General features: G+C 38.1%; 1 protein-coding gene across 4 annotated transcripts in view; it reads right to left on the reverse strand.

Moving 5' to 3' along the window:
- The window catches only part of CHST15 (carbohydrate sulfotransferase 15), a 123,102-nt gene that overhangs the window by 77,786 nt on the left and 29,433 nt on the right, over positions 1-15,883 (reverse strand). The gene's annotated exons all lie outside the window — the stretch shown is intronic.

Consider the following 15,883-nt stretch of genomic DNA (forward strand, 5'->3'; position numbering starts at 1 on the left):
GACTAGATTCTTAGAGCTATAGTAAGGTAAGTGGCATTATAAAATTCAGGATCATCTCTATGGAAAGTAGTTCAAATTCCTGCTCTACCATTTGCTAGCTGAGTGACTTTGGGCAAACTCTTTACCCTTTCTGGGCCATAGATTCTCCTTTGAAAAATGAGGTAGTGGGATGGAAAATATGGTCATTTTAGAAAGCATATGTCAGATGACATTTATTTGAGTCCCAGTTATATCACTTTCTAGTTAGCTGACCTTAGGAAGTCATTTCTGTTCTGGGTCTCAGTTTCCTCATCTGTAAAATGAGGAAGTAATTAGACTACGTGACAGCTAAGGTCTCTTTCCAAATTGAAATCTATAAATCTATGATTTCTAAGATCCATTTCAACTCTAAATACTAGAATCATATAGATTGGGAATAGCAGAAAGGAGAAAAAGTGGGTGGTAACAAAACTGTTATTATAGAGTAAATCATGATTTAAGGCACATTTTTTTCCATTTATTTTGATGATGAAGTAGTTTATAGACAAGGAAAACAAATACTGCTTCTAATATGAGTATCATCCAGTAGGAGAAAGACTAAATAAAGTGTTGTTTGTTGCTTTGTCATTTTTCAGTCATGTCCAACACTTTGTGACCCCTTTGGGGGTTTTCTTGCAAAGATACCAGAGTTCTATGATTCACATCTTGATGGAAAAATAAGATACAATATGGTTGACTAAGGTTTTCAAAAATGTTCACACTCTCTTGGTGATGGTAAAATCCTGATTAAAAATAAATTGTGAACAAGAAATAGAAGAGTTGGTTATCCCCAGTGATACCTACCCATAGGATAGCAGCATTCTCTATCTAGATTTCAAAAGAATAAGTAAAGGTTTGGGAAAGTATGGGGGAGGGAGGAGAGGATTTTAGAGCTCTATCTGAGAAGCTACTATTTTACAAAGAGATGAAGTCAAAAAGCAGACCAATTTTATAAGAGATAATGGTCTGTCTATACCAAAATAAGGGTAATTCTCTGATTTTACAGTAAGTCAAATCAAGGTCTAAGAAGATATAAGACCTTGATGGACAACAGAGTTTAATGTATCTCATATTTTTTAGTTCATTTCCTTTTTTCAGTTTCCTGCTATAAATTGACCATTTACTAAACGGGAGGTTTCTAGCTAGACTATCTGAAAGTATTTTCCAAATAAACGCTGAACTTAACTGATGTACTGGCCACAACGGTTCATGAACACAGAATGTAATGATGCAAAAAAAGCTGGAGGATCCAAAGCATGCACTTTAGACTTGAGTGTGTTAATGTTCCAAAACTAACATAATTTCAAATCTCTATAAATTTACATTTCATGGGGGTTAGAACCAGAATATTAATAACATTTTTCAGAAGCTGCTATTCACACATTTTCTACTATATTTTCCACACTTTTTTTAACTCAGTCATTAGCTTCTTTCAGGACATTTGGATTGATTAGAATTATTCATCCAATTAATATTTTTGAATGAATTTTTAAATTATTGTAATCATTTGGAGAATACAAAGTACAGCAAAAAAAAAAATTACTCCCCCAGAGTCAAAATTCTGTCACTAATTTGCTGTGTGACCTTGAACCTGATTTCCCTGAATCTCAGTTTTCTCATCTATAAAATGGTAACACAAAGTTGTGAGGACCAAATGAGATAACTGTGTACGGTCTACATTGATGTGATCTACTAATGATCATAATTCAAAAATTTTAAAGATTTGAGAAGGAGAGATGTTAGGTTTGAGACATGTGACCAAACACGAGACAAAAAGATGACACTCATAGAAAGAGACCAAAAGTAGATCTGCGCGTTGGAGGATCACCAACATAAAAAGTAAGAGTTAAAATTTCCTTGGCGTGAAAAATTCTCATTGTGGAAATGTAGTCCATTGATACAGATGGGAACCTGACCCATAATTTATAGTCTCAGAGACTCACCTGAAGAACTAAGATGTTAGTGATTTAACCATTATCACAAAGACACTTGTCAGAGAAAGGACTTGGATGCAGGTTTACCTGATATGCCACATTGCCTCTCCATATCTGTACATGTCTGAATAAAATATTTGTTTTTGTTGTTCAGTCATGTATGACTCTTCATGATCCCCTTTGGGGTTTTCTTAGAAAAAATACTGAATAGGCTTGCCATTTCCTTCTTCAGCTTATTTTATAGATGAGAAACTGAACTAAACAGGCTTAAGAGACTTGCCAAGGTCACAAAGCTAGTGAGCATCTGAAGTCAGATTTGGAGCCAGGAAGATGATTCTTTCTGACTTCAGGCCAGATGTTCTATCCACTATACCACCTAGCTGCCCCATATAAAATATGAAAACTATGTAATGGAGGAAGGAATATGATGAAAGCAGAATTAGACCTAGGATTTATTTCTGGATATGACACTATACATGAAAGTGGGCAAGCCATTTACTAGCTCTGTACCTCAGTTTCCTCATCAAACAGACTAGAAATCATAGGATTCTATGATTTAAATATGGAAGACAAATTTCAGATCATCTGCTCTAAGCCCCCTACTTTTACAGATAAAAAACAAGAAAACAGAACAAAAGTCATGAAGTGACTAAAAATATCCACCTTATACACACAACTCCCAAAGTTATTAGTGAGGATAAAATGAACTAACAGACGAAAGAATTTTGGAAAACATAAAAGCACCATTCAAATGTAAAATGGTATTACTTCTTTTGTTTTATTAATTATATTAGGTTTTCCAGGTGCGTTTATTATAAGAGAAAGCATGTTCACATGCCATTGGACGAATCTAAAAGCCCAGAAATAATTTACCTAACTAGTGGCGGAAAGAAAAAATTTCATTAAATGAGATTTCAGTGTTTTAATTTTGAAAAACATAACAATTGGAATATTTTGCATATTGGACTATTTACTATATAGCTTAAAACTGAGACCATCAGCAGCTAGCTATTGCACTTTAAAGGTTCAAAGAACTTTATATACTTCATCTCTTCTGAGCTACACAACTTCATGAGGTAAATACTCTTATTATCTCCATTTTGCAAATGAGGATGCTAGACCTGAGAGAGGAGAAGTGACTTATCCAGGCTCCCATAGCTACTAAATATCTAAAGGAGAATTTGAACTCAGGACTTTCTAACTTCAAGTTCAGTACTCATTGTACTGTATCAACAAGCTATCACTGACATGATTCCAGAGGGAAAAGAACTTTAGAATATAGTTAAAAGCAGATTATTTTTATTTAAGATAAAATCATGAACTGAGACAATTATCCAGTTAAATAACTCACACATTTATTTCAGTGATCTGGCTACTTTAGGCAAAGATAGTCTCAAGGTCTGAGTTGTCTGAGCAGCTATTTTAATTCTAAAGAACTAGTGAGGACTAGACCCTCACCAGATAGTGTGGACTACTTATATATGACCTATGACTCAGGATTTCCTCTGTTTCATATGCTGATCAAGGGTTTAATGCATGACATCTGTCCCAGACATTGTTCTATGCTGTCTCCTCTAAGCCAGTGTTCAATTATTCCATCCTCTTTTTATTCAAAAAGCTTTGCTGTAATGTTATCGTTAATAAATTGTTCAGCTACCTCCAGTGACTACTGATTATGGGAGGCTCCTCCTTCCTCCTTAAATTCTTAAAACAGGATTGCTAACATCCCTCAAACAAAATTTCATTTTAATTTTTTCAAAGCCACTTTTGAAAGGAATCACCATGCTCTTAAATTCCGCCTTAATATCGATTGCCTCAGCACAACCTAGCTATAAAACATCTTGACAGCCACCATTAACAAGGATTTTTAAACTAAGACCTATTCGCATGACAGACTATAAAATGTTCAATACAAGTAAGAAGCATAAATATCAACACCTCAGTTAATCAGTACGGGGTGCAGCAGCCGACTCTATCCCTAGACATACACCAAGAGAGTACAGCCAGAGAGGAGGTGCCTAGGCTGGGCATGGAGTACTGGCAATGCTGCTACATTCTCCCTGGCTACCTTCCAAAGCTAAACATCAATCACTTTGGATCATGCCTTTTTTAATATTCTCCTCTTTTCATAGAGACGATAGCTGAGGTGATTGTATGTATTGTGCTATATTTTGCTCTTGTAGTTACATATCCCTCTCTATAATTTAGCATCACTCGTTAATATCCCATACCACTCCAAACAAGGGGAAAACTGAATTCAATTCACCTTAATTCCATATTTCAGCTACAACACAAGCAGCATTTTAAATACTCCTGGGAAACAAAGAAACTTTACAAAAAGAAAAGCAAGCAAACAAACAAAAAAGCAAAATGTCCCAGTTGTCAGGTTTATGGGTTTGTGACCTTTGACCTAATGTTCATGGAATGAAATGATTCTCTGAGTGAAAAAATAATTTGGAAAGACCAAAATTTAGACTCTCAGAGAAGTCGAAGCCTAGTGTGATGGGGCTTTTGCTGGACAAAGATGGGATAGTCAAGGGTAAATCATAAGATCACAGATTTAGAGCTGAAGAAGAACTTAGGGGGCAAGGAATCTGATTTCTTCATTTTACAGACAAAGAAATGGAGACTGGGAGTGATGAAATTACTTTCCCAGAGTCACACAGCTAGTGTCGGAGGCAAGACTTGCATCCCTATTTCTTATACTCTGTATTCTCTGCCTACCCTTACTATTTTTGGTGTTGCATTAGTCATTTTCAACAATTTGTGATCCATTTGGGGCTTTTCTTGACAAAGATACGAGTGTGGTTTGCCATTTCCTTTTCACAATTGAGGGAATTACGGCAAACAGAGTTGTGACTTGTCCAGAGTCACAGTTAATAAGTATTTGAGGCCAGATTTGAACCCAACAAGATGAGTCTTCCTGACTCCAGGCCCAGCACTCTATCCACTGAGTCTCCTTGTGGCCCCAATCCTTTCTATAACCACTTTATCCAGGGGACATCAGCATCAAATAAATATTAACTGATATTTATTTAAATTTATATGTAAGAGGAAATTAAGCCTCAAAATGGCAGCATAGGATTTGTGAGAGGGGGTACTGTAGGAAGATCCTATCCCTTTGCCTTGGTAATAATGTTTTATGGTCTGACTGTATCAAAATATGTGGTCAGGTTGCTTTCAGCTGCAGCTGGTGGGGCTCCTAACCATTCACCACAAAGAAAAATGAAAGGACAGCAGAGAACTTCTCAAATTAAGCTTAAGAGGTTAATACATTGCAGCTGTGCAGTCCCTCCATAGGGGCCTATATATGTGCTGCAAAAGCTTAAGTATTTCTGTCAGCTCATGAAATGGAGGATCTTGTCATTGTGTTGAGCTTCTAGGGTCCCTTCCAATGTGAATGGAGGATTGGAGGATCATTTATTAGAACTAGAGGGGACATCAGGTCATTGAGTCATTTTATAGCTGAGGAAATTGAAGGCAAAGAGGTTAAATAATAAATAACCCACCTAAATCACACCAGTAGCCAAGTGGCAGAGCTGGGGCACCAAGAGCTCTTGAAGCTGTTCAGATATTAGTGTGACTAAATTGTGATGAGTTCCAACCATTGCGAATGAGCTTGTATTAAAAGACGTCATCAAAAGGCAATAGGTTATGGTAGGAAGAAACCTGGATCAGTAATCATGAGATGTTGGTATGAATCACTGCTCCTTTACGTAATACCTGTGTGATCATACACAAGTCAATTCATCTCCGTGCACCTCAGATACTTCATCAGAAAAATGAAGAGATTGGGGTAGATAACCCTGTATTACAAGGGGGTTAGACTGGATGACCTTTGAGGTCCCTTCCAGTTCAAAATCCTGTAAGTTTTAAATTCAAGTCACCCTACAATTATGGGTCTCCAAATAAAATTTCCAAACTACAGATGTGTCTTTTAATGGAGGCAAGAAATCATAACCAAGTATGCTTTTCTACGATTTCTTCTGGTTTCAGCTTGCTCTTTGGTTTATATTTCCATGAAGGCAGAGTGCAAATCTTACTTATTTGACCAATCCCATACTCATTAAATTGTATCCTAACCAACATAATAATAAGAATGGATAGAGAGTGAGTCCTAGCGTTGAACCCTGCTTCTGATATGAGACCTGAGACAAGCAACTTAACACTTTCTAAGACTAAACTGCAGAGTAGTTGCTCAGTGATCTGCCTTGGTTCAATCAACAAGTATTTATTAAGCACCTACTATGTGCCAAGCACTGTGCTCAGAAGGAGGGATACAAGTACAAAGTTCTGTGAGTACTCTCATAGGGAGTTCCCTGTAACAATGAAATCACAGCCCAGGACAGAATTAATAATAACCAACATGCAGAGTTCTTCATCATTAGTAAAAGCTCATTTGATCTATACAACAGTTCAATCACATAGTACAACTTGGGTTATTCTCATTTAATGAGAAATAAACTGAAACTCAGAGAGGCTACAGGTCTTGGGGATATGATCTGCATCTTAAAGTATTTGGAGAGATGTCAAGTAGAGGAACTCTTTGGCCCAGGGGGCAGAAATTGGAACAGTGGGTGGAAGGTGCCAAGAGGCAAATTGAGACTCGAAGGAAAGAAAAATCCTGTAACAACAAGAGATATGGTTGGAATGAGTTGTCTCTCAGAGGAGGGAGTAGGCTCCCCCTCATCAAAGGTCTTAGAGCAAAGACCAGATAGATACTCCCTTCACAGATAGGGTATGGAGGGAATTCTTTCTCAGACAGGTTGGACTAGCTATCCAGGCACATTGCTGGCAGCCTTATGTTTCTGTCACCTTCTTTCTCAGAGTCAGAGGTGCTTAGCCTGGGATGCATGAATTTGTTTCTCGATAACTGTATTTCAGTAGAGTTGATTTCCTTTGTAATCCTATGCATCTTGTTCCAAGAATTTAAAGAAATAATCTGAGAAGTTCATGGACATTGCCAGGCTCACTATCCCAAATAAAAAGAAGGATCATGTACCTAAGTGGAAAACTACCTCAGAAACAAACAGAAATGAAGGACAATGTAGGAAAATTTGGTCCAATATTTCCTTAGATAATCCCTGTGATCTCTGCTTTGTTTTGGGGGTTGGTATCAGTGAGGGGAAGAACACTGTGCTAGTCATGAAAAGAATTGTATTTACAGTCTGAGATCCTGGTTTTAAATCCAAGGTCTACCTTTGTCATGTTAGGCAAGTCACAACCTCCCTGGGTCTACCAGTTATAGCTCTCATTATTTAGCACAAATGTTCAGAGATCTGTGTTAATTAGCCAAAAAGGAAATTGATCAAATTGATCTATTCTAATGATATTCTTTTTAACCATCTCAAAGTATCTGTATTTTTAAATGTAGGAACTTACTTCAAGACATGTCTCTAATTCATAGAATTTCTTGCAACCCTAAAATTGAAGTAGAATATTGAGCTAATAGGTTTTTGAGCAATTAGACTTCTCTATTGATGGGCAGAGGGGATATCAAAATGCTTTCCAAGATGTAATTTTTTCACAGCTTCTTGTCTTCCTCTAGTTAAAAAAAAAAGTTTTAAATATTTTCACCTGCTTTGACTGGGTAGCGTGAGGACAATGGTAGTTTGCAGAGCATGGCAGTCAGACAATAATCTTTATTTGCCCCTAGTAGTAAGGATGATAAGGCAAGAAAGTACAAATATTACCAGTAGATCAGCAGAAATCCATGAAAAGAGGGGGAGAAACAACTCAACATGCCCAACTAACAGCGACCTTGGGCAAGAAATTTAAGGTTTCCATCTTTGATTTCTTTCCCCACTTATAAAATGAGGTATTTGACTCAGATAATCTCTAAGGGGAAGAGGCATGAGGTAGGACTAGTGAACCAAGAAATTTCACTATAATAGAGAGAGCACCAACTGTCAAGGAAATCCCAGATTACAGTCCCAGTAGAATGTCAGCTTGGAACTAGGTAGTTTTCACTTTTATCTTTGTATCCCCAGCACCTGCTACAAAATAGAGTTTAATAAATGGTTCATTTGAACTGAATTCTACCAGTATGCAACATTTGACAAGACACAGCCAAGTTCATTCATAAGAGGCCCAAAGTAAAGAATGGTATAGAAATCAGGAAAAGACTTGGGTTCAAATTCTACCTTTGATATTGACTAGCTCAAGTATGCTAGTTCCAAAATCATGGGGCTCACTTATGGAACCTCGATTTTCTCATTTGTACAACGGGAACAATTATGACCCCACAGTCTTGACCTCAGAAAGCTGTTACGAGGCTTGAGGGAAAGAATGAAATAATTCTCAGAGAAGCACAAATCCTTTTCTTTAACATGCCTTGTGGTGAGAACTTGGTTTCCTGTAAAACCCTAGATTCCTAGATTTCAGAATCTGGGAAGGAGTTAACGAGTATTTTTAGTAGATTTATATGGTAATCTTCTCCATGGCTCAATTCCCACTTTATCAAATGTGATTTCCCAAAAGGGGTCAGGAGCAAATGATATTTTTGTGGGTTCTCCTTCTCCCAGGAACTTTCTACAGAGTAAAGGGCACCTCAGGCCACATTTTTTTTCTGGATCCTTATTTTGCTCTAGAGAGGTTCATGGTTCAAAAGAAGCCTAAAATACGAGGACTAAGTTAATTGCTATTAATTAAGTGCAAGGAAATCAAGTCTGTCAGATCTTCTTCAACAGAAAATATGCCCTCACTGACCTCACACATCGAATCTGTCACCAGATTTTATCATTTCTACTGGCACATCCCTCGTGTGCTTCTATCTCCTTCTCTCCTCTTTCACTGCCATCATTCTAAGTTTAGGTGCTTATCAGCTTTTGCCTAGACTGTCCTTACAGCATTCCAATTCATTTCCCTACTTCATCCAGAGCTCTCTCCATTTCAATTCATCCTCTAATAGGCTGCCAAAGTAGTTTTCCTAAAGTACAGGCTGGACCATGTTCACCCCACCCACCCACTCCCTACTCAATAAATTCCAATGACTCCCTATTACTTCTCAGATCAAATATAAAATCCTTTTTACATGAGATGCTTTTAAAAACCTAACCACTTAAGTCCTCTTAATATTTGCTCTCCACCTCCACACATTCTACCAACTAGTCACAGAGGTCCACAAGATGTTCCTTAAAAAAGGCATTCCATCATCTCCTGTCTTGAGGTAGTTCAGTGGCACAGGGCACTAAGTCTGGAGTTAGGAAGACATGTAAATCCTGCCTCAGTCACTTACAAGATGTGTAACCCTGTGCAAGTTATTTAACTGCTGTCTGCCTCAGTTTCCTAAAATATAAAATGTCAAGCTGGGGAAAAACCAACTCAACATGCTCAACTAACAGTGAGCTTGAACAAGGCACTTAACATTTCTAGCTTTGATTTCCCCACTTAAAATAAAAATAACTTGAATAATTAAAATTTAAAAATTAACTTGAATAATTTCTAAGGGGAGGTATTAGGTGGTACAATAGAAAGAGAGCTGTGCCCAGAATTAGGAAGACGAGTTCAAATCTGGCCTCAGACATTTACTAGCTGTGTGACCCTGGGTAAGTCACTTTACCCTGTTTGCCTCAGTTTCCTCATCTATAAAATGAGCTGGAGAAGGAAATGGCAAATCACTCTAGTATCTTTGCCAAAAAAACCCCAGAAAAGGTCACACAGAGTTGGAAACAACTAAAACAACTGATGAACAACAAAATCTCTAAGGGAATGAGGATGGAGCAGAACAGGGAACCAAGTAACTTGGTACTGTTGTAACAGAAAGAGCACTGAACTGACCTACCTGTCAGGAGATCCAAGATCCTGGTCCCAGTTGAATGTAAGCTTGAAGGTAGCCTCTGGTTCACTTGTTTCTGTCTTTGCACTTCCTGTACCTCCCTCCCAGGTTATTGAGAGAATCCAATGAGATATTTCTAAACTGCTTGGCACCATATTTGGCACCCAGTAGGTACTCAGAATGTTTGTTCTCTCCCCACCCCCACTTTCCCATCATACCCCATGCCTGGAATTCTCTGCCTCCTCACCTGTACTTCCAGTATCCCTGGCTTCCTTCAAGATGCAATTCCAATCCCCCTTTCTGCAGAAGACTTCTCTGAGCCCTCCAAAAGCAAGGGCCTTTCCCTCTGACATTACCATGTAATCAACTCCATATATGTCTTGTCTGTGCCCAGTTATTTACATGTTGTCTTTCTCATTAAGATGTGACCTCTTGGAGGACAAGGAGAGTGTTTGCCTCTCTGTAACTCTAGTGCTTAGCAGTACCTTGTACACAGTAAACCTTAATAACGCTAGCTGACTGACTGATCCTCATACATTAAAAGAATGCCAGTAGCAGATTGGCACCAACTTTAAAAGCTTTCAGAAAATTGTATTCCTAGCTAGTCTTAAACTTTGGCTACAAAAAATACCCTTGCATTCCCAGACTCCATAACATTCCTTTTGTCTCACTATTGAAGTAATTGTTCAATATAACAAATGGGAAGTTGACTCTCACTTACTGGCCCTATGTCTCAATTTCCTTTTCTGAAAAATGAGATAATAAAAACTGTGCTGCTTACAGAGAAACTATGATATTCAAAGATAATGGAGATTTAAGCGTTTTAAAAATCATAAAGTTTTAAAAATTATACAATATACATAAAATTATATGTATATTACCTTTTTATCATTCTGTCTGTAGTTTGTTATTAATTTTTTTTTTTTGTTTCTTATCACAATTCTACTGGGGCCTGACAAACAATTAGCAGTCCCCTGGTCAACTGGCTTCTAAAATAACTGTTATTCCTTTCCACAGTTAGATGTTCTGCAACGATTAAAAATACAGAATCAGCTATATATCTAAAGTCCAGGATCAGTATCAGTGAATCTATTTCTATAGTACTACCACATAAACTAGATTATGAGTCTAACAACCATCTGCTCAAAGGCCCCATGAATCCTAGTTCTACTGGAACCGGCAATGTGACCTGGGGCAAATGGAACTTCTTTCATCTGTAAAATGAGATAACAATGCAAGCCTTATCTACTTCATGTGCTTGTTCATCCTTTGTTGCCAAAGAAGAGCATGCCATCAGAGAAATAATGATGTGACTTGCACTTGACTTTGTTTTGAGTGAGGGAGGGCTTCATAGGGTTACTGTGAAGAAAGCCCCTCTAAATACTCAGTTGCAGCCCTTTTGGAGCACAAGCTGGAGCTGTGGAAAAGAGGCAGATGCTTCCCTCCCATTGGGGCAGAAATATTCTATACATCTTTGCTGCCTCAGTTCATAGTGCAGCATAAGCAAATACCTATCAGTCAGAACAAGAGAAAACTGACAATCCCTTGAATCAAGATATTCCACATTCTGAGTTGTTTCATTGATTTAGAAGCAATCTTGTTTAAAAATTAGCTCTGATGAGGGTGATGGGTCTTGACTTCTTTCTCTTCTCTTCCAGGAAAGAAATCATAATATCTTAGATTTAGAGCTAAGAAGTCAACAAATTCAATCTTCTCATTTTACATATGAGGAAACTGAGACAGAAAGGATAAGTGGCTTACTTGCCCAGGGACACACAGCTACTGTCTAAAACAGGATTGAAATCCGAGTCTTCTTGACCCCTTGTAGAGTGCCCTATATCCAGAGTTCTTAAATTGGGACTAACTGGCCTACAAAGGGTTTATGAATAGATTTAAGTAGGTCCATGAGCTTATATGGGGGAGATATATTTCCTTATTTTCACTAACATCTAACTGAAATTTAGCATTTCCTTTGACTTCAAAAAATACATTTTGTGGAGGAGTCCATCAGTTTCACTAGACTGACACACACAAAAAAAGAATACAGTAAAAACAAAAAAATGCTAACCCCTTTGAGATGGAAAGCAGAAAAAAATCCACATATACCTGCAATTTTCCATAGACATCCATGATGAGGCAAAGTAAAGTAAATCTTTTAGTCCTTACCATTAGAACAAAATTTGTCACATTAAATTGGACAAAGCATCCACCTGAAGAGAAGCCAAACCAATGCATTTTCCTTTCAGACTCTTAAAATTTTCTAAATAGTGCCATTAACCACTTAGGCCTCACTTTACTGCTAAGTGAGCAGTTAGGAGTCTAATGACCCACAGTTTCCATGTTGAGTCTTTCCCAGACAGAACTTTAAAATTTCTCACTTGAGTACCATACTCCACCAATGAAGACATTACTAAGAACTGGCTCATAAGGCTGGGTTTTAAGAAGTGAGATAACAGTTAAAAGATTTTAGTTAATGATTAAGACTAGAGGATTGGAAGTACTTTATCATGTTCACATATAAATATGGTCAAGTCCTCCTCAAAGGGGGGAAAAGTTTCCAGATATGATTTTTGAAAGACAAATGAACTACTCAGCAGCACCCTTACACTAGTGAAATATACTTAATTTGCTATTTCTAGAACTTGACAGAAAAAAAATCGGAATTCACACCTATATATCTATGTAGTCAAGGGCCTTGAAGGTATGAGGATTTTAATCTTATACACTCTATTTAAGCCAAAAGAAGCTGCACTAGTCCTCACTAAAGGGCCATTTCCTTCCTACACAACAGTTATTCCCAGAAGAATATTTCTAATCTCCAGCAAAATCACATGTATTCTAAAAGCCCCATAAAAGTTATCAGAACTGAGCAGGCAAAATGCCACAAATGGTAAAAAACCCAGGCTGCTGCTAGAAAAAAGCTCTCTAAAGAATTAGTTGCCTATGAAAACCAAGGCTCTACTCCCCACCCACCTCCATGAAACAAATCTGGGCCCCTTTCCTAGTGGATATTAGATCTTATTAGATGTTCCAGCCTAGAATAAGGGACCAGTGAAATAGGTGGGTGTGTCCCTAGAGAGGAATATAATGAAATCACTGCTGGGTGGGAATTATTTTTCACTCAGGTCATTTCTCCTTCACAGATTCAGACCTTGCCAGTTGGATTTTGCACACATTCCCAGGGATCAGATTCACTAACCATAACAATCCAATCTATAGGTTCGTGGCAGCTGAATATGGTGGAGAACAAAGCTGGACTGGGAGTCAGGAAAACTTAAATTTAAATCTGCCATTAGACACCTACTAGCAATGTGACCCTGGGCAAGGCACTTACTTAACCTTTGGTGGTCTCAGTTTCCTCAACTGTAAAACGGAGATAATAGTACTAGCACCTACTTCCTAGGGTTGTTATGAAGACTGTAAAGCATTGGTACACAGTAGGTTCTTAATAAATGCGTATTCCTTTCCTTTAATGGCTGTTAGGGTCTTTAGGGATAGGATAATCCAGTCCCTTTTACGCTTGGGAAAACTGATGCCCAAAGAAGCTGATTTGTTTTTTGTCAGTCATCCTAGGGCTCTTTCTACTAGATCACATAGAAAACTACCCCACCCCACCCCTTTAAAGGCACCTACAATAGCTGCCTTTTTTCCTTTGGGTATACTGGCTACATTTCTTGCTCAAAGATCAAGCCTTAAAACCAATTCACTCTGGAGCTCATAGACTGGACAGCAAATCCCTACCCATCTAGCAAGAAGTGAATGTAATTACTAAATAGTAATTGTTTCCCTTTTACCCAGAACCCCACGGGTCTTCCCCTCCCAGTTTGATTTCTTTCTTTTTTATTTTTTTCTTTATTTTTATTTTACTTTTTCTTTACTTTATTTTATTTATTTACTCAAGGCCATCCCTTGAGTAACTACTTAAAGAAGCCTATTCATTGAATGGGTGTATCTCACTCAAAGTGAGAATGCCATAAGACCTTAGCCTGAAAGAGACAGGGTCTCACATTGCTTCCTGGGCCATCTCCAGTTGTCCTGATGAGTATCAGGCCACTGGACCCAGATGGCTCAGGAGAAGAAAGTGAGGTTGGTGACCTTGCACAGCCCTCCCTCACTCAAATCCAAGTCAACTGCAAGTCATGTCATCATCTTGATGTCATGGTCCTTTTCTCAAAGGACAAATACAGCAACAGCAATAGGGTGTATGTCCACAGTAACTACTTTTGGGAGCTACCCAAGCTGCCTCTGATGCTACCTGCATCAACTTGGGTAAATCATTCCATCTCCCCAAATCCCAAGGCTAAAGTGAGGAGGTTAGACTATATAACCCTTGAGGACCATTTCAGCTTTACACCTATGGTCCTATGATCCATCTGGAAGCTATCCCCCAATCCCAGATGCTTACATTTTATGAGTCATCCCTTCCACAAGCATTTATATAATTCCTGGCACTATTTAATCACTATCTATGACTATCACTTTACAAATATTATCTCATTTGATCCTTACAACAACCCTGGGAGTTGGGTGCTATAATTATCTTTGTTTTACAGATAAGAAAACTGAGTTAAACAGAGGTTAAGTGACTTGTCCAAGGTTTTTATCATTATTATTATATAATCCAGCATTTTAACACTGTAAATCTATCAGATCCTAGGCAGGGGTGGGGAATGTGAGACCTCGAGGCCATATGTGCTCTTCTAGGTCCTTGAGTGTAGTCTTTTGACTGAGTCCAAGTTTTATGGAACAAATCCTTTTATTAAGGAGATTCGTTCTATGAAGTTTGGATTCAAAGGGTCACTCTTGAGGACCTAGAGAGCCACATATGATCTTAAGGCTGAAAGTTCCCTACTCCTAGGCTGAGAAATCTCTGATCCTCAACGTTAGAAAGGACCTCAGAAATCATTTAATCCAAGCCATACAGATGAACTAGAGTGCAGATAGAAGCATATTTGTTTTGCTTTATTTTTCTTGCTTTTCTTTTCATCATGGCTAATATGAAAATATGTTTTTTTGTGACTTAAAACAAATCCATCTCATACCTGAGAATCTCTTCTATAAGGTCCCTGACTAGTGATCATTCAGTCTTTGCTTGGAGGTCTCTAGTGAATGGGAAACCAGCACACCAGAACAGTACCAGCTCTTTCCACTCTTAAGACACTCTAATGTTAATGATGAGGATCTATTTCCTTACATGGAACCAAAATCTGTCTCTCTGCACCTTTCACTATTGTTCCTACTTCTGCTTTCAAAGGTAAGCAGAACAGGGCTTATCTCTCTTCCACAGGATAACCCTTCAAATACTTGAAGATACTTATCATTGGACACCCTCCCCCACTCACCCAAGTCTTTGTTTCTCTAGTTTCAACAGTCAATCTACACACATCACGATCTTGGAGCCCTTCACATTCTAGCTGACCTCTGCTATAGCTCCCCCCACACCCTTAGTTTAACAATATGCTTTCCAAAAGTGAAATGCTAGAATGCAAAGAGTACTCTAAACATTGTCTGGAAAGGCAAAACAATGAGTCGACGTTCTGGACTCTATATCTTCCTCAAGGTAAGCTGACTGCCATAGCATTTTAGCCTGGCCTACTACTACACTACTGACTCATATTAAGTGTGCACTAAGACTTCTGGATCCTTCTCCCTTCTCACAACCTGCTATCCATATCATAATAAGGAGCCTTATGTATCAGTTAAGAGATTTTCCAAAGGTCCCAGAGTTAATAAACAATACAGCTTGGATGTGAACCCAGATTTTCAAACTCTAAAGTCAGTGTTTTTGTTTGTTTGTTTATTTTACTACTTCTTGCTGCCTGTCATATTGTTGACCAAATCCAAAAGATCAAGGTCAGATGTATGTAAGCCTAACTTTCAGCACTGCACTAAGAACTAAAGTCCAGTTACACGATAAAGTGGATAGAGCACCTGGCCTGCAGTCAAGAACATTCATTTTTCTGAGTTCAAATCCGGCCTCAGACACTAACTAGTTGTGTGACTCTGGGCAAGTCACTTAATCCTGTTTGCTTCAGTTTCCTTAAATATAAAATAAGCTGGAGAAGGAAATGGCCGAGAAAACTCCAAATGGGGTCACAAAGAGTGAGACACAATTGAAAAATGACAACAAAAGTACTTTAACAATAAGATTGTG

Source organism: Notamacropus eugenii, chromosome 1, assembly GCF_028372415.1.
Source record: "Notamacropus eugenii isolate mMacEug1 chromosome 1, mMacEug1.pri_v2, whole genome shotgun sequence".
NCBI lineage: Eukaryota > Metazoa > Chordata > Mammalia > Diprotodontia > Macropodidae > Notamacropus > Notamacropus eugenii.